The following is a 23060-nucleotide window of genomic DNA, read 5'->3' on the forward strand; positions in this document are numbered from 1 at the left end:
AGTATTGGTGCGGTGCACAAGGCTCGTTTGAGAGTTTGGAACGCTCTTTCTTGCTTCTCTTCCCAGTCAAAGGCCACACCTTTCTGGGTCAGGGTCGTAAGAGGCTTTGCTATTCGGGAGAAGTTCTGAATGAACCTGCGGTAGTAGCCAGCGAGACCTAGAAATTGGCGAATTTCTGTAGGCGTCTTTGGTGCTGAACAGTTGTCAATGGCTTTTATTTTGGATGGGTCCACGTGGATTCCTTCCTCGCTAACCACGTGTCCTAAGAATTCGACTCTTCGGATCCAAAATTCACATTTCGAGAACTTCGCATAAAGTTTCTCCTTTCGTAGTGTCTCTAGAACTTGTCGTAGGTGATCACCATGCTCCTTCTTACTTCGGGAGTAGATCAGGATGTCGTCAATGAAAACGATGACGAACTGATCTAAGTAAGGTCGGCATACTCTATTCATCAGATCCATGAAGACTGCGGGCGCATTGGTCAATCCGAATGGCATCACCACGAACTCGTAGTGTCCGTAACGAGTTCGGAAGGCTGTCTTCGGCACATCCTCCTCAAGCACTCGTAACTGGTGATATCCGGATCTCAGATCAATTTTGGAAAAATAGTTCGCCCCTTGCAGTTGATCGAATAGGTCATCTATGCGTGGCAGAGGGTAACGATTTTTGATCGTCAATTTGTTGAGTTCTCTGTAGTCAATACACATACGGAATGATCCGTCTTTCTTCTTAACGAACAAGACCGGTGCTCCCCAAGGTGAGAAACTTGGTCTTATAAAGCTCTTGCTGAGCAGTTCGTTAAGTTGACCAGAGAGTTCTTGCATCTCGGCTGGTGCTAACCGGTAGGGCGACTTGGCTACTGGGGTAGCTCCTGGGACTAAGTCTATTCTGAACTCGACTTGTCGTTGCGGAGGTAACCCGGGTAGTTCTTCTGGGAAAATGTCGGGAAAGTCGCTCACTACTGGAAGGTCCTTTAGTTCTTTCGTTTCTAGGTTCGTGTCGACGACGTGAGCAAGAAATGCATGGTATTCTTTGCGCATATATTTTTGTGCTTGAATACTAGATATAATGCGAAGACTCGCACCCGGTTTGTCGCCGTAGACTATAAGAGTTTCGTTAGACGGGAGGTTTAGTCGGACTGCTTTCTCGTAGCACATGATGTCGGCGCGATGAAGACTTAACCAATCCATGCCGATAATAACGTCAAAACTTTTTATCGAGACCGGCATAAGGTCAATTGGGAATGAATGGTTATCTAAGGTTAGAAGACAACCTAAGTATATGCTATTAGTACTTTCAGTTTTCCCATTGGCCATTTCTACTGTGAATTGTTCATTAAGTGCGTGTGGTTGTTGCTTAAGCATGCGAGCAAATTTGTGGTTTACGAAGCTTCGCTCCGCTCCACTATCGAACAGAATGCATGCATAGGAGTTATCAAGGAGGAACGTACCAGTCACCACTGTCGGGTCAGCAACTGCTTCCCCGTGGCCTATTGCTAGTACCCTCCCTGCTCCTCCAGTATTCCTCGCCTTTGGGCAGTCCCTTTTAAAGTGGCCTGTTTCGCCACATCCATAGCAAGTTGGGCTCCCGCCAGAGCCAGGAACTTGGGAGATCGGTTGCGCCGGGAACCTACAGAATCGGACGGTGTGTCCTTTCCCGTGGCAGTTAGTACACTGCATTTCACGGCAGGCGCCGTTGTGGTGGAAGTTGCATTTGTTGCACTTCGGCAAACTTCTAGAATATTGCTTCCCCAGAGCAGTAACAGCAGTAGGGGCTACCGCAGCATGTACTGCTACGATTTGTTGTTTCTTTGAAGCACGCTGCTTCTTCTTCTCGTCCCATAACTTCCGCTTGTTGCCAGCGGGTTTAGAGGGTTCCGGGATGGCTAGGGTGGTTGTTGTTGCAGGGGTCTTGACTCCATGGTCAATAAGTCTTTGTGCCAATCGCTTGGCACTGTCGAAGGTAGCAGGGTTGGATGCTAAGACATTCCCCTGGTACGGAGGCACTAGCCCCCATACATACCGCTCAATCTTTTTCCCTTCAGTGGGAACCATGTTGGGGCATAGGGCCACCAGTTCGCTAAAGCGGGCAGTGTAAGCGATCACGTTGGTGCCCTTCATTGTCAGATTCCAGAGTTCATGTTCCAACTTCTGGACTTCGCCCCTAGGGCAGTACTCCTCAGTCATGAGGTCTTTCATCGTTGCCCAGCCCATGTCGTTAGCCACGACGAGAGTTAGGGCTTTGACGTGGCCATTCCACCACATTAGGGCTTTATCCTCGAAGGTGCACGCGGCATATTTCACTTTAAATGCAGCCGGGCACGAACATATTTCGAAGACTGATTCAGTCTTCTCGAACCATTGCGAGAGAGCAATGACTCCGCCGGTGCCATGGAAAGGCTTCGGCTTGCAGTTTGTGAAATCCTTGTAGGAGCACTCCCTCGAGCGCACAGGGATTTCAACTGGGATAAATTCAACAAGGGTTCCACCTCTGCTAGCATCCGATGAGTGATACTGAGCCATGGCAGTTGCCACTGCTGCAGCTACGGCAGCATTCAGGGCTGCAGTATCGATGACTGCAGGTGGTGGAGGTACAGGATTATTCCTATTCCTGGGAGACTTGCGAGGAGGCATCCTTCAGCTATAAGTTTATAAAAACAAGAAGGATGATAAGAATCAATTTGTAAGCAACGTGAGAATGACCCATGGACTAACTAACCATAGCCCAACAGTTGAATGAGTGTTTGAAATCTCAATAAGAAATATTAGTAGGAATACACAAGTGTACAAATTTTTCCCACACAATAGATTTCAATAGTACGGGTATTACTGATGTAATAAGTTCAAGGAAAATCGACCTAACAGTAGGTCTTACATCATACCATAAGGACAATACTGACAGTCCTAGATTCCTAATTAGAGTACCGAAAGTTAGGAATATTTTACAGACAAGTGCTACATAGAGCACATAAGTTCAAGGCTATCCCTAAATCAAAAGAGAGAGATGTACTAGACATCATCTAATGGCGATGGGAATTCCTCGGGCGATCCCTGAGGTCGGACACTTGGCGAAACACCTCTTGAAGGTGTCGGTCCTGAGCTCTCTGACGAGGTCGAAGTTCTAAGACTTCGGCACGGGAGGCAGCCAGCTGTTGCTGCAGAGTTTCGTTGGTTCTCCGGGTCCGTTCCATGTCTTCTTCGAGACGGCGAATGCGGACTGTATTGACACCTAAATTGGCATCAATCTCCATGACCCGGTCGATGGCTGCTCGACCCTGCTCGACATTACGAGCTATTCTGCGGATGATCACCGGCAGAGCTCTATCAGCAGATCCACCATCGCTAACATTGTAATAGGTTCGGTCCCCAAAGTATGGTAAGGGCTGACCCTGCTCATCACTCCAGCGATTCAGATTGTTTGCCCACATGGGAGTAGGACCTGGAAACGCTGGTCGAGGGTTGTTGTTCGGGGCTTGACCTACAAGCGGTAGGTTGTTGACTTCAGGCTCGGAGTCAGATCCATCTGAAAAACCTTCTGCGAGGTGATCATCCAAAGGGATTGGATGATCATCTTCGGGCTCTTCATCGATCCACCCGGCATTGCCTTCATTGGGAAAGTACGGGTCGCCATGATGGAATCCAGCCATTTAGATCTACGCGAGAAGAGAGGTATAAGAATATAGTATACGTGTAACTAATAGCACAAAATACTCCTATAGTATTTTAAGGTTAAGTTCTACTGATCTTCTTGTGGTATTGTTGGTAAGTTTTTAGACTTGTTAACATATCACAACCATTCTAGGGCATATTCTAATCACTCCTAGGACCAGCATAGTTGATCAGGCTATGCCATTCCCAGGACTGACCATACATCCCCGAGCTCACTTGTGATATTCAACAATCGTAATACTTTTGTTCTTGTCATTGTGACACTGATTTTAGTATGAATGCAGACTAGTATACTTAATTAAATATTTTATTATTTAAAGTATAGACTCTTGGTCAGAGTGTTTTAGTCCCTTTTGGGTTTATAGATTAGTATATCTTTTATGGGTTGATATACTTGATTCACTATAAACAATGCTCTGATACCAATCTGTCACACCCCAAAACCAAGAACGGCGGAAACGTTCTGGGGCGGAGGACGTCATGTATAGTATCACAACACAGCAAATGTAAATAAGCAAACAACATCATCCATTGCATTAAATATAAAATTTTAATACAAGTGTGTTCTGTACAGTTATAGACACCAAAAATAACGAAACACAAAATAATATGAGATGAGTCTTGAATGCACTCCATCTTCTCAAAAGCTGGCCTCGGTACCTGTCTACTGATGACCTGAGAATACAAGTTATTTTGAAAGAGTTTATCAGCATTAAGCTGGTGAGTTCATAAGTATTTTAGTGTCAATGTTTCTTGTAAAAATGTTTGAACCTGTCTCAATGTATAAGTTTGTAAAAATGTAAGCAAATGTTTGAAAGTGTTTGTAAAAGTTTGAATCTCTCAGAAAATCCTATATTTTCTATAAAAGTAACCTTCTACCAAGGCTAAACTGTTTTGTAAACTTGTCTGTTGTAAAAGTATGTAATTACCCAAGTATAACTATCATTTGTTAAAAATATAGTTTGTACACTAATGCTTAAGTGAGATTATCACTAAAATATGTAATGGGTAAATCATTGTAGTACTGTAGCTTTGTATAATAAGGCTACTGCTATACTAAATACTACTACCTTAAACCGGATTTATATTAAGGTATATTGTGATTAATTGCACCATGCTATCGACTGAAAATCAACGACATAATGAACGGTCGTAATAAGAAATGACGTTTGGCACCCGCAGACCTGCAGGTCCGGCTGTAGCTAGCAACAAGGTGTAGGATAGTCAATCCAGTATAGATCTATACGCAAACTCACGCCCTCTCTCCAAGAGGATTCTGGCTACAACTCGGGACATGACATTTAAGGCATGCACCAATACAGTGGATCACAATTGATATCGTATTCATGTATATGTATTGTTTCTCGTATATCTGTATATGTATTGTTTCTCGTATCTCTGTATATGTATTGTTTCTAGTATATCTGTATATGTATTGTTTCTCGTATCTCTGTATATGTATTGTTTCTAGTATATCTGTATATGTATTGTTTCTCGTATCTCTGTATATGTATTGTTTCTAGTATATCTGTATATGTATTGTTTCTAGTATAGCTGTATATGTATTGTCCTGCGTTACCCCGATGGTAACCAGCTAATGATGTACTGATGATCATGAATATGGAAGTACTTTTATGTCTATACATGTATATATGATATATAAGTAATATGGAAATGACCTTCGGATGGTCACCCGAAATCCCACCAGACCACATCCAAATCGAGGAAAAGGAAATAGGGCGGATGGCATTCCTAAGCCTTTTGAACATTATTTATATATCTATACATATATGGGCATGCAATTGTATATATAAAGCATAAATAAGTTTTCATAAAACATTTTGAAGCATATTATAATTTCAAGAGAAGATTGGCTTGATGTCGAGCTATAAATCATTTTGAAAGCATAATTTGATAAAACAGTTTAATTATATAAGAAGCATTTGATTGAATCACAGTCTATAAGTAAGTTTGGATAGTAAAACAGTTTGTAAAACATTTCGATAGTAAAGCAGTTGAAAAACAGTTTGAACAGTGTGAAAATCGTTGTTTTCCTAGTTATTAATCACATGTGATTAAACACAATCACATGTGATTGAAGTAATAACTTATAAGTATTTGACTTGTATTCCCCCCCCCATAAAGTGTTATAAAACATTTAAAATCAGTTCAAAGGTTGATTCAAGGGGTATGAACTCACTTGTGGTGAGTCGTTTGAATTGCAGTGCCGGCTACCGTGCTAGTTGGCAAACGGAGGCTGGTTTACACGCACGAGCCTAGTTATCATATAATAAGCATATATATAACTAATTAGACATATAATAACTTAAATAAATAAGTTAAGACACTTAGCAAACATTTAAACACTTTTATGAGTGTTTAAGGTTCAAATGGTTGCATCTAAGTTGCTACGGGACAAGGCAAGAGGGTTTGAAACATCAAAGGGCCTTGTATAGGAGTTCACCACCCAACAAACCCCACACCTTGGAGTTTACGGCCGTAAACTCATAGGTTTATGGCCGTGAACTCCTCAAATGGTGTTTTTGGGTGTTTTGTGGTGTTATCTTGACCCTAGAACACTCCTAGCTTTATTGGAATAACACATGAAGTAGTTTAAGGCTTTAGAACACTCCATATGGGAGTTTACGGCCTAAGGTCCTTCACCTTAGAGTTTACGGCCGTAAACTCTAGGAATTTAATTGATTTGAGGCACTTAAACATCAAGAATGGCATCCATGAATTTATCTAAGGCTAATGGGGACAAGAGGCACACTTTGGTGCCTTCACTTGGAGTTTACGGCCCAAGTCATGTTCCTTGGCCGTAAAATCCTTTCAAGGAGTGGTTTAGATGTGTTCTACTCTCCATTCTAGTCCCAAAGGTGCAAGGCAAATTGTCTAAAGGCCTTAGGTGTGCTTAGAATGATTTTTGTCCCACAAAAAGGGGTTTACGGCCCAAGAAGGGTCCTTGGCCGTAAACTCCTACTAACTTGTGATTTTGATGAGCTTTTGGTGTTCTAAATAAGCACAAGTACTAGTAGTTAAAGGCCTTAAGCATTTGGGGAAGATTTGGGGCACTTTAAGCCCTTGAAAAGGGGTTTACGGCCCAAGGGAGTTCCTTGGCCGTAAACTCCTAGAACTTGTGTTTCTTGGATGCTTTTTGGCCTATAAAGATCATACACTAAGTCCTTTACAAGTCCTCTAACATAGGAATGGGTCTAGAAAGCATTAATGTTCTATTTTGGAGTTTACTCCCCAAGAACGTTCTTGGGCGGTAAACTCCCGGATCTTGATATCTAGACAAGTAATTGTTGTTAATATGCATTAAACAAGTATTGAAACACATATAGAAAAGTAGACTCACAATCTGGGATGAAAACCCGAAGATCCGTCAGAGAGAATATGGCTTTTCTCTATTTGGAATTGTGAATAATGAATTAATTTAATTCAGAAAACTATTTATAGTCCTGGAATATTTTGGCAGAAAATATTTTTATTCCTGATGTTGGACTGCAACATGATGAAACTTGAAATGCCCAAGTTTCACAAAACCAGGAGTATCCACTCTCCTGATATCGTCTAAAACATAAACCCTAATGTACACAAATTTGTTCGGAAAAGCTTGAAAATCACTGAAATTGAATTAGCTTCTATTGAATAGGTGAGGTTCATACAATTGGAAATTTCAGGTTGTCACAGTGTTCACGACCCATGAACACATGAAGGGTTTATGACCCAAGATGTGTTCACTGCGCATGAACCGATGAAGGGTTTATAGCCCGCTCATGAACATTTTCTATCACACCCCGAAACCGACAGTGGAAACGTTCTCGGGCGGAGGACGTCATGTGTAGTATCACAACAGTTGTATAGCAAGCATAGTAAACACAAACATTACATTAATATGAGTATTTACATTGTTAAAAGTAAAAGACGTAACTTTCAAAAATTCTCTGCCTTCTCTAAAAGTTGGCAGGAATACCTGTCTATGGTTGACCTGAGAATACAAGCAGTTTTAGAAATATCAGCATAAAGCTAGTGAGTTCATAAGCGGTTGATTCTGGTGAAAAAAAATGTTCCTTTGATTTTATGAAAAGATGTTTTCCAAGAAAATCCCATATTTTCTTATAGAAGATGCTTGGTTATCCCTTTGTTAAATAGCCTGTTTATGAAAAGTTAATTTATCCCAGGAAAAACCTATATTTTCCTTGAAGGTTAATGGTTGGTTATCAATCTGAAAATAAAGTGTACAAGTATCTACCATACTTGTAACGTTAGGTGAAGTTTCCTTGAAAACTCTGTTACTCTCGATGAGATACATTAGTTTTAATACACACATAAAACTAATAAGTAGGTAGTGAACTAATTCCTAAGGGAATTGATGATACCCTTTAGTAATCAAAACAGTTATTACTTTGAGGTTAGTTCACTAGCTTCATTATTACCAAAAGTAAATCTCCATTATCTAAGTTGTAAGTTCCATAACCATACAATAAACTGGATATGGCACGTAACGGGGCCAATATCATTTTATGACTTTGTGACCCGTAGACCTGTTGGTCCTACTATAGCTAGCAGCAAGGTGCGGGGTAGTCAGTCCCGTGTAGATCTATACACGAAAGTCACATTCTCTCTCCTTTTGGGTTGCTCTCACCATAGCCACTTGACAGGATGATTTGTTAAGAGAGAAGAGATATTATTGTTAATATATTATGATAATAATATATTAAAGGAATAGCATTGTTATTTAATTAATATATGTCATATATTAATTAAGAATTAATTTGGTGACTTAAAGAGGTTAATTGAATAAAAGGGCATAAACTGTCAAATGTGTGATAGTTGTGTTTTGTGTTATGTATCCTTATAGGTAATGGGGTGGACGAAATTTAGGGTTATGGAACCTTAAATTCGTCCAAGCCTAGAATCTAGAAGGATCTTGGATTGCTTAGGGCCTAAGTTATTCAATTAGAGTTAAAGGTGAAACCCTAGTATCCCATAGTATAAATAGATCCCTAGGGTGAGGGAAATCGGCACTCATGCAAGGCAAGAAACCCTAGGGACGATTTCTCACCTCTCCCCTCTCTCTCAAGACCATCTTCTTGCTAGTTGGTGTTTGTAAGCCAGTAGAGGAGTGACAATTATGACTCTAAGCTCCAAGAAGAAGAAGTATCAAGCAAGGAATCCAAGGTATTGTTCTAGATCCAATTTCATACGATTTGATTCAATTGTTTACATTAGATCTAGTATTGTAAGTCTTGGATTCAACGCATGTTTAATTAGAGAAACCTAGATCCAAGCATTAGGGTTCGCATGTGCCCATAGGAAAGTTCTTATGGCTCAAACCCATCAGTGGTATCAGAGACTTGATTGATTTCTATTGAATTGATGCATTGGTTAATTTCTTGTTTCTTGTAAAATTCGATTTTTGGTCTTCTTCCTGATGAAGTCGGCGAGTTCTACTGTGGACTCGGCGAGTAGCTCCAACTCGGCGAGTCCATAGTGGGTAGTCGATGAGTTCGAGCGTCAGAAAGAGGGAGTTTTGGGATTTCTTGCTGTTTTACTTGAGGAAACTTGCCTTAACTATTTTAGGTCATTAAAATCTGATTTTAACCATATATATGAGTATATTCTTGACCAAACAAAAGTTAGTTACCAATTAGTTGAATAATAATTTCCTTATGTGATAATAATTGATTATTTGAATTGAATTGGTTAATTATTTTGCAAGTAATATTGAATAAGATCAAATTGAGATAATTTAATTGTTGATTTACATTATTTGCTTTTTGATCCTTATGTTTTGAAAAAGTTTAAAACTTGTCCTCAAGTTTTGAAATTTAAGTTTTGTGATTAAAAGTTTAATTATGAATAATTTAAATTTCAAACCCTAGAATTTTTACAAGTTTAAAATTCAACCCTATACTATTATATGATTACAAGCTTAGTATATATATATATATATATATATATATATATATATATATATATATATATATGTATGAGTAAAACTATGCTAGTCTTACCGTTAGTAGGCCCCATTCACGAAGTCGGTCTATAAGGTGGGTATAAGGGTGCTGCCTATAAAATGACGCTTAATGGGTGTACACTCACACCTACCGCATGCTTGATCGGTGAAGGGTCGTTAGTCGAACGGGTAGGATAGGGAAACTCTCTCTCCTCATTAATAAGTATAATGAATCTATAAAGTAACTAAACTATTTTATAAAACTCCCAATCTTAGTTACATTAGGAAAAGTGAATTGATGCAATCCCATGAAATTGCACTTTGCACCCTTGCTAAGAAGTTAGTGGAGAGTGTGTGGTTTACCGGCACACTAATTGGTTCTATGCAAAGGTGGCAAAGGGTGATTCATTGTTTTTCATAGTTCGATGGAGTGTGTGTGGTTTATCGGCACATCGAATAGATGATTGTAACAATGAAGGCACCATGTAGATTTGCATGGTAATTCACACCCGCTTTGTGATCCTCGGTATCCCAGTCACAAACTAGAGGGGCATATCGAGATTTAAACATGCCATTGAAAGGTTCAATGAATCTCTAAAATCTAGGAATTCTCAATAAAACTTAAGGTTATGTTTTCATGGTGAAGAATTAGTGAATTGCCATTCACTTACCTCCAAATTATTTGCATGATTGGATTACGGCATCCCTTTTCTAATATGTAAATAATGTTTTTGGGTCCTAGCCCTAATTTTTCATTTTGGGTGTTTAATTAGGGATCCAATTCTAATCAAACTTTGTCCTTTCTATTTGTAGATGTCGAACGCAAACAATGTTGCTGCTAACTCATTCATGCTAATGAGTCTTTGCCAAAAGGTGACCTTCGATGGTACGAACTTTAGTGAATGGATAGGATACATTCGCACAATTGCACGCTACGAGGACAAAGAGTATGTCCTCAAAGAAAAGCTCGAGAAGGTCGACCCGGAAATCGCTACTCCCGAAGAGATGGTTGTCTTTGAGACACACAAATGTGATGCAACGAAAGTCCATTGCATCATGATAGCCACTATGAACCAAGAATTCCAAAATTCCTATGAGGACATGTATCCGTATGAAATGCATCAAGACTTGATGGAGAGGTATCACCAAAGCGCGAGGCAAGAGCGCTACGATATCATCACTAACATGATAACCGCTAAGATGGGAAATGGAGAATCGTTGACTGTGCATTTGCAAAAGATGCAACGATATGTTGATCGTCTTTGCAAGTTAAATGTTAACTTTGGGGAGGATTTGACCATCGACATTGTTCTTCATTCCTTGCCTTCATGCTACAACCAATTTAGGATGACCTACCACATGAACAAGGAAGAGGTCACCCTAAGCAAACTCCAAGGACTCCTTAGAACAGCTGAGAGCAACCTGAAGGACAAGTCTGCTGCACCATCTCCCGCACCAACCGTTGCTCCTATTTTGGCTATAGGGTAGAGAAAGGGCAAGAAGAGGAAATCTCCATCAAAGAGTCACCACAAGGGAAAGTCCCAAGATGGTTCTTTTTCTAGTGGGACCAAGGTTGATCCCACTAAGCCCAACCCTAACTCGAAGGAGGCAGAGTGCCATCATTGCCACAAGATAGGGCATTGGAAGAGAAGCTGTCCGGAATATCTACAAGCCATCAAGGATGGAAAGATCAAGCCATCTTTTGCAGGTATATACACAATTAAATCTAGTAATTCATATCACACTACTTCTTGGGTTCTTGATACAGGATGTGGTTACCACATTTGTTCTGATTTTCAGGGACTAAGAAGGGATAGAGATGTGCAGCAAGGAAGAATAAATCTAATCATGGGAAACAGAAGATCGTCGCCTGTCACCAAGATTGGAGTATATTCTTTAGTGCTTAGTAATGGATTAGGTATAGATTTAAATAATTGTTGCTACTCGCCAGATATAGCAAGAAACATCATTTCATTTCATGGTTTGTTTAGACAAGGATTTAGATATCCGTTTAATAATATGAATGGTTCTATTTATGCTTATCTAAATGGTGTTTTATACTTTGAAGCAATGCCTTGTAATGGAATTTATGAGATTGTTATGGTTGTAGATAACCTAGGAAATGATGTGTTGTGTATAGATTCTTCCAATAGTATGGATAAAGCATCTTTGTGGCATTGTCGTCTCGGACATGTCAACAAGAAGCGCATAGCCCAACTCCAAAAGGATGGAGTGTTGGAGTCATTCGACCTTAGGGAAGATGACACGTGCGAATCTTGCTTACTTGGAAAGATGAACAAGTCACCCTTCACTGGCACTTGTGAGAGGGGTGAGGGTTTATTGGATCTCATACATACCGATGTATGTGGGCCATTTAGATCCACCACAAAGGATGGAAACCGCTTCTACGAGACTTTCACCGATGATTATAGTAGATATGGGTATATTTACTTAATCAAGCACAAGTCTAAAACGTTTGAAAAGTTCAAAGAGTTCAAGAATGAAGTGGAGAATCAATTAGGCAGGAAAATCAAGATGCTTCGATCCGATCGAGGAGGAGAGTACCAAAGTCTTGAATTCCATGACAATCTCAAGGAATGTGGAATAGTTTCGCAATTGACGCCACCTAGGACACCGCAGTTGAATGTTGTGGCAGAAAGGCGTAATCGAACCCTGTTGGACATGGTTCATTCTATGATGAGTCGTGCTTCACTACCTATCTCATTCTGGGGGTATCCCTTAGAGACTGTCACCCATATCCTTAACCGAGTCCCTACAAAGAAGGTTGCCAAAATAGCTCACGAGATGTGGACAGGGAAAGCTCCTTCGTTGGCACATATCAAGGTTTGGGGTTGTGAAGTTTTCGTAAGATGAGAAACTCACGATAAGCTCGAACCTCGAAGTGAGAAATGTATTTTCATCGGCTACCCGCAGAAATCCTTTGGATATCTCTTCTATAGACCGAGTGACAATGTTGTCTACCTTGCGAGGAGAGGAGTTTTCCGAAAGAGAGAGAACTCATAAGCCAAGGAGATAGTGGGAGGCAGATCGATCTTGAAGAGATTCAAGAGTTGAGCGATGAAGGAACCTCTACCGCTGGTGCTCAACCCGAGGAGGAAACTCCAATTGAACCGATTGACGAGTCCTTACCTCTTAGACATTCCGAAAGAGTTAGAGTTCAACCCCAGTTTTATGGTTTTCATATTACTACTGAAGGGGACACATATATTAGTGATGGTACACTAATAAATCTAGATGAACCTAATTGCTATAAGGAAGCCATGGTAGGCCCAGAGTCTGCAAAATGGAAGGAGGCGACGGACAGCGAGATTCAGTCCATGTATGACAACCAATTTTGGAATTTGGTTGACAACGTGCCCGGATGTAAGACGGTTGGGTGCAAATGGATCTTCAAGAAGAATACTGACGTGGATGGGAATGTGCACACGTATAAAGCACGATTGGTGGCAAAGGGCTTTACTCAAACTCCCAGAGTTGACTATGATGAGACCTTCTCACCAGTTGCTAAGATAAAATATATTAGGGTAATGCTTGCCATTGCTGCATTTCAAGATTATGAGATATGGAAAATGGATGTCAAGACCGCTTTCCTTAATGGAAAGTTGGCTGAGGATGTTTACATGGCTCAGCCAGAGAGTTTTGTCGATCCGAAGCATCCAAATAGAGTGTGCAAGCTTGAGAAGTCCATTTATGGACTTAATCAAGCATCTTGCAGATGGAATCTTTTCTTTGATGAGAAAGTCAAAGAGTTTGGATTTGTACGAAGTGAAGATGAATCATGTGTATATGTCAAGGCCATTGGGAGCATAGTTAGTTTTCTCTTTTTGTATGTCGATGACATACTGCTCATAGGAAATGTCGTCCCGACTCTGCAGGAGGTCAAGTCCTGGCTTGGGAAGTCTTTCGCTATGAAGGAGCTCAGAGAGGCTTCCTATATTTTGGGAATAAGGATAGTGAGAGAAAGAAGTAAGAGACTAATAGGACTTAGTTAGAATACTTATTTAGATAAGGTACTAAAACGTTTTAGTATGCAAAACTCGAAGAAGGGAGAACTACCGATACAAAGTAATACCAAGGTGAGTAAGACTCAAAGTCCGAGTACCGAAGCTAAGACAACTGAGATGAGTCGAGTACCTTACGCTTCCGCAGTTGGCTCGATCATGTATGCTATGACTTGTACTCGACCTGATGTGGCCTTTGCTTTGAGCATGGTCAGTAGATATCAAGGGAATCCTGGTAGAGCGTATTGGATTGCGGTCAAGAACATCCTTAAGTACCTTCGGAGGACCAAGGAATGGTTTCTAGTCCTCGGGGGGAGTGATGACTTGAAGGTGTGAGGGTATAATGACGCCAGGTTCCAGACCGATAGGGACAACTACCGTTCGCAGTTAGGATGGGTCTTTACCCTTAATGGAGGAGCAATAACTTCGAAAAGTTCCAAACAGGAAAATGTAGCTGATTCAACGTGCAAATCAGAGTATATTGCAGTGAGCGAAGCATCAAACGAGGCGATGTTGTTGAAGAATTTCATTGGTGATCTTGGAGTTGTGCCTGCCATAAAGGAGCCTATGGAAATTTTCTGTGATAATGAGGGAGTGGTTGCCTTGACCAAGGAACCGAGGGATCATGGTAGATCTCGGCATATCGACAGAAAATATCACTTTATTAGACATCGAGTAGAAGAAGGACACCTCGTAGTGAAGAGGGTATCGTCGGAGGATAATCCAGCAGATCCGTTTACGAAGGGACTGAGTAGGGTTAAGCATTTGCAGCACGCTAGGAGGATTGGGCCGAAAGAGGATATTAGTTAAGATTAGATAGTTTTGAAACATGTAATAGATAAATGTAATTGACATTTGATGATTAAATAAAAGAGTATTATTTATAAGTAAAGCTACTGTCTTATGTTGATTGTTTAAACTATTGTATAACATTTATGAAGGATCAAGTTAGATGAAATCGATGGTCTGGTGGTGACTTCAAAGTGGCGGAGATACAACAACCTGAATGTAGGTTTGGTTTGTGTAGGGTTGAAGAAGATGTAGCCCAAAAATTGAAAAATATGAAGGTTGTTGGTGTTGCTATGAGGAAGAGCAAGGGAATGATTTATTTGTTTTTGAATGATTGTAGGACAATTGTAGAGAGAGGGTGGGCTCCAAGTTTTCTAAATTGGCTAAAACAAGTCAAGGTGACTAAAATGACAGGTTGTCCACAATTTAATTCCCCTTTAAAGCCACGAAAAAACTTCAGTGACTAAACGAGTTAACCTTAAAAAGTTCATGGGCTATATGTGTCATTTTCCCTTATTATTATTATTACAAGAAGAAGACTAGTAGCTTATGAAGTTGAAGAATTTTGGTGGAAATCTCTAAAGAGCTTCTACTTCATACCTTGTTGCCATCCTCATCAACTTCCTAATCACAAAAAAGAACCAAAGTATTCAAAGGTTGTAAACTTCTTCTTTCCTTTGGGTATGGTTTTATCTTTCTAAAGCTTTCAAAATTATCCTCGGTGGGTTACAATGATTTTAATTTATTCAAACAAAAATTCATCCGTTGTTAATTACGTCAAATTGTGACTCTTAAATTGGTCTATTGTTGAATAAAAACCCAACATTTGGTATGAGAACCAATTTTGCAAGTATGGTTAAGTTATTTGTTAATTGTTGAAATCATTGTTTTTGGAAAACATGGATCGTTTTCTCTCTACATGAAAAATCCATACATATTTTCTTTACAAACTTTATAATTATTATTTTTTGGTTACAAATGTTTACATGTATTCTTTTTATCACAAAAGTTGTTTTAGAAAAAAACAATGACTTGTTTTATATAATTTTGAGTATATATATGTATGATATACATAAACTATCCATGAAACCTTATGTTGCTTTGTTTAAAATGGTTGTAATAATTAAATAGATTAGTTTGATTTCGTTTATTTTTGTATTTAATAAATTAGCTTTAGAAATAATTTATTTTGTACAAAAAGGTAACAATAAATGAAGATGGATGATATTTTGAAGATAAAAGAAGTTGTTTTTACTATTCTTTAATAGCAGGTGAATATACAACCTTTTCTAAAAAGTGTAGCGAAATATTGGACCTTTACGTGAGTTTTGAGTGTTTAAAGGTCAGATCTATAAGTTAGAGAAACAGATCTGACCTCAGAAGGTCATTTGGTATTTGCCATGGAGGAAACTCACCGAGTCCATGAGAGAACTCGACGAGTCGAGTTGGATTGCCCCGCGCTTCGTGATCTGTGGTAACCCGTCGAGTGAAAGGTTAACTCGACGAGTCGAGTCAAGCCTTAGAAGGATTCAGAAGATGCGTATGAACTCGCCGAGTCCCACGAGTGCACTCGGCGAGCCTGGACAATGTTGGACCGTTGACTGAGTTGACTTTCTATGACTTTTAGGGTTTGGTCAACAATTGGGCTTTTGGGTCTTGGAGGGGTAAAATGGTCTTTTACCCTTTTGAGTAATTATAAGGGGGATTAATCTAGCCTTTGAGAGTCGTTGTTAATTAGATGAAAATTGTTTATGTGATTAGGCGGAGGCTAGATTAGTATTCGAGATTCTAGATTATCCGAGTTACCCGAAGTGAGTCTTCTCACTATACTTTACCTTGAATGGTAATTATGTGTGACTAGAAGGTCTTATGTGCTATGACGAGTATGTGATATATGTTTACATGTGATATGTATATGCTATGTATATTATGAGTAGTAGGGTATAGACCGGAAGGTCAGTAGTGGATGGACCGGAAGGTCTACTCAGATTGTGGGACCGGAAGGCCCCTGAGACACATTGACCGGAAGGTTTCATAGATCATTAGCCTTTAGTGGCTTATGTGTTGTATGTAGTATTTTGGGAAACTCACTAAGCATTTATGCTTACCATGTTATGTGATATGTGTTTCAGGTGCTAGCGAGGATCGCAGGAAGGCGCTGACATGTTTAGTACACACTGATAGAGGATTTTTGTAGTTGAGATTCTGGGATATGTTCTACCGTAATTACATTCGATACAATTGTGTTTTGAAATGATTTTTATGGGACGTGTTATGGTTGAAAAATGAAAGAAAAATTGTTTTAAATTTTTATGTTGTTACAATATATCATAATGTATGATTTATTATGTCATGTACATCTTTTTAGACTAAAAATATTTTTTTTCTGATATAGATTTCTATGTTTTACAAGATACAAAAAAATTAGAAGAGTTTTTATAGAAAAACTAGCTTCATCGTTTTATTAAATATTCATGGAGTCCATAAAGAGATAACAAGACATGCTTTCATTTATTTAATCATAAAGCCATGTTCTTATACTTGTAGCCGTTTGTTACTAGTTCCTAAAGGCATGGTGTCTTAAAGCATCAAGACTCAATGAATAAGTACCTGGGTTAAGATGATTAAAAGGCTTCCATGTATCTCTTCTTTAGCTAGCTAAGAATCATGAAATTGTGGGCTTCCTAACTCCATATTCTCTCTAGTTTTTATCTCTTAAAGTGTTAAGATCAAATTAGGAAGAAGCTGATACCTTAAATGAACTCTCCTTTAGAACGAAAAGTTTGCTTTGTTCTTAAAGCCTTCATATTATTATTATTAGGGAAAATGACAAATTTAGCCTACGAACTTTCTAGGTTTGACTCGTTTAGCAACTTAAGTTTTTCCGTGGCTTTATGAGGGATCGAAGTGATTTTTGTCAGGTCGATTACGTCCTTTTGGACAAAATAAAGGGGTCACCTGGTACCCCTTTTCCACATAGACATTTATTTGACCAATTTTCCTTTTCCACATAGATTTTGACCAATTTTCCTTTGCCACATAGACTTTAGCCAATAATACTCGAATTATTCATGCATCCATGACTACATAATAACCGTTTATTCCAATTCCATACATAGGACAAACACAATGTCGACTTCATCATGATTTTAGATCTACATTTTCTGATTCCTGACCACATTCAACGTCAAATTTCATATGACGCTTCCCTTTTTCCACTCCAACATCCTTCTTCTTCCTTTCTTTATCCGTTAATCTGTAATCGCCTCCTCAACTTGAAGCAACTTCTTCTTCCCTTTCTCCAACTCACCGGATTCATCATCATTTTCATTCAGACAAGTTCCAAGTGATTCATGAATAGAGCCTCGTTGTTGCAATTATTAAAAAACTGATAAATTTAGTGACACGGAAACGATGACAACGTAGAGAAGTACCCTACCCTGATTTCACAAACAAAGAAATTCATATAAAATCAATTTTCACATATATATATATATATATATATATATATATATATATATATATATACACACACATACTCTGATTTCACAAACAAAGAAATTCATCAAATGTTTCATTTGATTTTTACCAACTTAAAGACCAAATTTTCCTATTTTTACCTACATGGTGAAAAAAAAGAAATTACTTAAATTGTTGGTGCTGGCATAGGAGAGGCGGAGGTCGGCTGCTTCTGGCGATGGCGGCAAGAAGACTGATTGAATGACAAGGAGCAACAATTTAAGATGGGTATTCCGTCAATAAAAAAGATGGTTCCTACCCCTGTGATTTTCAGATGCGATCGTATTAGGGAAGAGGGCAATATCGTGACATAACAATTTAGGTCCGATTCGGATAACATTTATGAAGGATCAAGTCAGATGAAATCGATGGTCTGGTGATGACTTCAAAGTGGCGGAGATACAACAACCGGAATGTCGGTTTGGTTTGCCTAGGGTTGGAGAAGATGTAGACCAAAAATTGAAAAATATGAAGGTTGTTGGTGGGTTTGAGTTGTTGTGAGGAAGAACAAGGGAATGATTTATTTGTTTTTGAACGATTATAGGACTATTGTAGAGAGAGGGTGGGCTCCAAGTTTTCTAAACTGGCTAAAACAAGTAAAGGTGACTAAAATGACAGGTTTTCCATAATTTAATTCCCCTTTAAAGCCACGAATAAACTTCAGTGACTAAATGAGTTAACCCTAAAAATTTCATGGGCTATATGTGTCATTTTCCCTTATTATTATTATTACAAGAAGAAGACTAGTAGCTTATCAAGTTGAAGAATTTTGGTGGAAATCTCTAAAGAGCTTCTACTTTATACCTTGTTGCCATCTTCATCAACTTCCTAATTACAAAAAAGAACAAAAGTATTCAAAGGTTGTAAACTTCTTCTTTCCTTTGGGTATGGTTTTATCTTTCTAAATCTTTCAAAATTATCCTCGGTGGGTTACAATGATTTTAGTTTATTTAAACAAAAATTCATCCATTGTTAATTACGTCAAATTGTGACTCTTAAATTGGACTATTGTTGAATAAAAACCCAACAGTTGGTATGAGAACCAATTTTGCAAGTATGGTTAAGCTATTTGTTAATGGTTGAAATCTTTGTTTTTGGAAAACATGGATCGTTTTCTCTCTACATGAAAAATCCATACATATTTTCTTTACAAACTTTATAATTATTATTTTTTGGTTACAAATGTTTACATGTATTCTTTTTATCACAAAAGTTGTTTTAGAAAAATACAATGACTTGTTTTATGTAATTTTGAGTATATATATGTATGATATACATAAACTAGCCATGAAACCTGATGTTGTTTTGTTTAAAATGGTTGTAATAATTTATTTATTCATATGGTATGTAATAATTAAATAGATTGGTTTCATTTTGTTTATTTTTGTAAGTAATAGATTAGTTTTAGAAATAATTTATGTTGTACAAAAAGGTAACAATAAATGAAGATGGATGATATTTTGAAGATAAAGAGGTTGTTTTTACTATTCTTTAATAGCAGATGAATATACAACCTTTTCTAAAAAGTGTTGCAGTTGGAAAAGTGTTTCATCAGATTCCTTAAGGTGCATGTCCTAAGGCAACCATTTCTGAAGTGTTGCATGTTGTCGAATATACACCCTTCAAAAAGTTTTCAACATTTTTAGGAAATGGATGTTTTCTCAAGTAGGATATTTAACAAAAACATCACTAGAAGATTGTTGGTCCATTAAATATCCATTTAGGAATGGACTTGACATTTTTGTGATGGCTTATAAAATGTTACTAGACTTGGTTGGTTTATGAAATTATGTTTTTGCATGTTTATGTTATTTAATTTTTGTTTTTATTATGTTATTGTTGATAAATTAGTTAGCAAATGATAAATAATATGTGAACATAAATAACATCACAAAGGAGTTTGGTTTTAATGAAATTTACTTTTAACCTAATATGATAAAAATAGTTTTAAATGTACCAGGTTACAAGACAGTAGCAAGAAAGTCGGTTGCAAATGGAAAAAGGCTATAGACAGCAAGATTCAGTCCATATATGACAATCAAGTATGGAACTTGGTTGACAATGTACCAGGTGACAAGACAGTCGGGTGCAAATGGATCTTCAAGAAGAAGACCAACATGGATGGGAAAGTACACACATAGAAGGCTCGAATGGTTGCGAAGGACTATACTCAAACTCTTGGAGTTGACTATGATGAGACCTTCTCACCAGTAGCGAAGATTAAATCTATAAGGGTTATGTTAGCCATAACTGCGTTTCATGATGATGAAATATGGCAAATGGATGTCAAAACCGCTTTCCTTAATGGAAATTTGGCTGAAGATGCTTATATGTGTCACCTAGAGGGTTTTGTCAATGCAAAGTACCCTAATAGAGTGTGTAAGCTAGAGAAATCCATCTATGGATTACAACAAGCATCTCGTAGATGGAATGTTTGTTTTGATGAGAAAGTCAAAGAGTTTGGATTTTCAAGAAGCGAGGATGAGTCATGTGTATATGTCAAAATTAGTGGGAGTATTGTTTACTTTCTGGTATTGTATGTAGATGACATACTGCTCATAGGAAACGACATCTCAACCTTACATGAGGTGAACTCCTGGCTTGGGAAGTGTTTTGTTATGAAGGATCTTCGGGAAGCTGCTTACATTCTAGGGATAAGGATATTGAGAAACATTAGTAAAAGACTAATAGAACTAAGTCAAAGTACCTACTTGGATAAGGTGTTGAAACATTTCAACATGGATAATTCCAAGCAAAGTGATTTACCTATCCAGAGAAATACCAAACTGAGCAAGGCTCAGAGTCCAAGAACTAATGAAAAGATAGCGGATATGAGTCAACTACCATATGTCTCTACTGTTGGGTCAATCATGTACACTATGACATGTAATCGCACTGATGTGGCTTTTTTCTTTGAGCATGGTTAGTCGATATCAAGGGAACCCTGGTAGAACTCACTGGATTGTAGTAAAGAACATTCTTAAGTACCTGCAGAGGACTAAGGATTGGTTCCTTAACCTCGGTGGGAGTGATGACTTAAGAGTGACAGGGTATTGTGACGCCAGTTTTCAAACCGACGGAGATAATTTGCGCTCTCAGTCGGGTTGGGTGTTTACAATAAATAGAGGAGCACTAACACTGAAAAGTTTCAAGCAGGAGACTCTAGCTGATTCAACGTGCAAATCAGAGTACATAGCAGCGAGCGAAGCATCGAAGGAGGTGATATGGTTGAAAAACTTCATCGGAGACCTTGGAGTTGTACCATCCATAAAGGAGCCTATGGATATTTTCTGCTATAATGAAGGAACGGTCGCCATAAGCAAGGAACCGAGAGATAATGGAAGATCCAGGCATATCGACATTAAATACCACTTCATAAGACATCGAGTAGAAGGACTCATCGTAGTAAAGAGGGTATTGTTAGAGGATAGTCTAGTAGATCCCCTTACGAATGGACTGAGTAGGGTTGAGCACTTGTAGCATGCTAAGAGTATCAGGTTGAAGGACGATATTAGTTTTAGTGATTCGATAAATATTTAGAAACTTGTAGTAGCTAAAATGCATTTGACATTTGATGATTAAATAAAAGGAGTTTTATTTATAAGTAAGGTTACTATCTTGTGTCAATTTTTTACTATTGTTTCACTTTTGCATGTTTTAACTTCTAGAATAATAAGATTACTCAAACTATCCACATTCGATCATACTTTGGAAGTAGGTTATGAGGCTAGACTATCGTGTATTGGCTTGTAGATTGTCTATGGTGTTAGACATAGCAAAAGTTTGCTACAACATTCATGAGTGCTCTTGAAATAAGATTTGAGTATTGGATTAAATCTATGCTTACATGAATCACTTCATGGAATTTATCATGAGTGATTGTGAGACAATAATATCATATAGTCTTCAAACCAATATATATGAATTGTTAACTACGAGTTGGTTGTGCATTGATGGTATGAAAATGCATCATTAACTCGATATTATAAAACATATTGTTGTGCACTATTTAACGAGTAGTTAGTACAAGCGTATAAGTCGAAGTTTATCAATTATTTTATCTTAAGAGGATTAAAAGCAATATCTTGGGCCCCTCGATGATTTTGTTTTGGATTATGTGTCGGGGTTGGTCAGGACTCAATTGATGTGTCCAATTAAGTTCTATGTCAAACATATCAAAAATTAGGAAACAAACTGTTGGACATTGTGACATCCCCAATTTCACGGTCAGAAAACACTGATTTGTTTATACTTTGTTTTATAAATCAGAGTAATCTTTTAATGAAATCAGTTGCGGAATTTGTTCCCAAACAAGATATGATAAAACTTTATCAAAACATTTCTCAAAGAGAATGTACTTTTCATTAAATAATAAAATCTCGGGAAGTCATGTTCCGATACAGACCAAAAGCAAAAAACAGTATAAAATAGACCTTACAACGGTTATTTATAACTACTGATCTATCATCCAAAATCTCTGTTCATGTCAACCAACTTATGCTCTTGTGCCACTACCTGTAATACAAAGAAAACTAAGTGGGTCAAGCTTGGAAGCCCAGTGAGCATATAGGGTTTTCAACCCATAATAATATAATTATTATATTTACTCATCAAACAATCAACCCAATTACTCATCCCCATTATCTTCTTTATTTCTTAAGGTTTTACCCTAAGAATCAAGTATCATTCCTTCATTCATTCCTAAGGATTGACCTAAGGAATTGGCACAAAGTCCATTGTTGCCCGAGGTTCATCTACACAGTACTAAATCAATAGCTACCAAGGTTCATCTACATAGTACTAAATCCATAGCTACCAAGGTTCATCTACACAGTACTAACTCCATAGCTACCATTGTATTTATATAAGGGACTAAATCTATAGCTGCCAGGGTTTTTAGAGTACACCGGAACACATCGTTCACAACACCTACAGGTTATGAACCTGCCAACATTCCACTGGACTATCTAGAATCATCCATGGTTGTCATCCCTACTCTGCTGAATGACGGGGCCATCGTTTGGGTAAAGGTTTCACTCATTTTTCACTTGTCACCCTCATCTCATGATCTATATCATCTTACATCTCATCCTCAAA

Source organism: Lactuca serriola, chromosome 6 (assembly GCF_051521515.1).
Source record: "Lactuca serriola cultivar US96UC23 chromosome 6, Lser_US96UC23_V15, whole genome shotgun sequence".
In the NCBI taxonomy this organism is placed as follows: Eukaryota; Viridiplantae; Streptophyta; class Magnoliopsida; order Asterales; family Asteraceae; genus Lactuca; species Lactuca serriola.